The sequence below is a fragment of the Austrofundulus limnaeus genome, unplaced genomic scaffold, assembly GCF_001266775.1.
Source record: "Austrofundulus limnaeus strain Quisiro unplaced genomic scaffold, Austrofundulus_limnaeus-1.0 Scaffold299, whole genome shotgun sequence".
NCBI lineage: Eukaryota > Metazoa > Chordata > Actinopteri > Cyprinodontiformes > Rivulidae > Austrofundulus > Austrofundulus limnaeus.
The window spans coordinates 79,992-81,531 of NW_013952701.1; positions in this window are offsets into that span (position 1 = coordinate 79,992).

A 1,540-nucleotide genomic window follows, 5' to 3' on the forward strand; every position below is an offset into this window, starting at 1 on the left:
CATTATCACCTCTAGTAATATATTTACTGAGAAAAATGGTGACATGTTCAATACTTATTTTACCCGCTGTAATAGAAACTTTACTCGCTTTAAATAAAAAGGTTGCTGAACAGGAAGCCACATTCAGAGCATGTTCCACAAAACATAAAGCCCTCGCTGCTTCACCACCGTGGACTTTTATCAGAGGGGTCTACGCAGGAACATAGACAGAAATCATAAAAAGAACAATGATTTAGCTAATTATTTAGGTTTATGTCCTCCATTTCAGCTGCATGTATGAATGTCTAAAACCAGTTACGTTGTTTATGATTGATCTTTCTATCAAATACTAAATTTTGGATTTAGAGCAAATAGTAAGAAACTTGACACCTGCAGAAATTGTTTAACAGTAACAATTGCATTATTTAAACCTATAAAGTAGTAGCTTAAATAATACAAATTAGTAGGTGTAGGTGTTTGTAAGACTTTAACATTTGAAATCATATTTTGAATTAAATGAACACGGTTTACTGATTCTGTTGTGGGTTGGCATCAGCGCCCTCTTCTGGCCAACCTGAATAACATTAAATAATTTACTGTCTTTACCTATTTCCTTGCAACAAACATGAAATCACATAACTTTTGGTTTGAAAATGAAAAAAATATTGATTAACACTAAGCCACACATAAAACCTTCTAAATGTATTTATTTTATTTTAAATAGTCAGATTTTTTTTAATTAAGGCTCATAAAACTCCACTTATTTTGACAACAAAAAAGGTGAAACATCATCCAGAGAGTCATATGATACAATACCATTCAACGTGCTTTTGTTAAAATAAACAAGTGAAGGTTAGGAAAAAGCATTAAAAAATAGTAAAAACAACATGATGAAAAACTTTTTCTGTACAAATGTACCTGCTTGTTTGCTGAAAAAATATTGTTTGACAGCTTGTGCAAGCAAAACTCTTTTTCTGGTAGGAAAAGAGCCCAGATTTTATGATAAAAAAATACACATTACCTACTTTTGCTGTCCTTGCAATTAGAACCTGTAGAATATAAACACACAATCCATCAGGACTTTTTTTGCCTTCCAGATAAACCAAACATTTAGAATTGAATGTCCTGATGCATCTCAGTAATCCAGGTAAAAAATCAAAAAGAAAAAAATTGTATAGGTCTTCTGGACGGGTTCTTCTCTAATGAAACGTTTCGTCTCTCCTCCAAGAGACTTCTTCAGTCTGAGAGTTTCAGGCAAAATTCAGGCTTTTAAGCCCTGCCTCCATGTGACTGATACTCACATCACCTGGCTATCACGTGATGTGACACATCACATGGTTAATTAGGTGTCAACGATAACCATGTGATGTGAGTATCAGTCACATGGAGGCAGGGCTTAAAAGCCTGAATTTTGCCTGAAACTCTCAGACTGAAGAAGTCTCTTGGAGGAGAGACGAAACGTTTCATTAGAGAAGAACCCGTCCAGAAGACCTATACAATTTTTTTCTTTTTGATTTAGAATTGAAATTTTCAGTCATCCAGTCGCAGCTCAGTCTTCTGT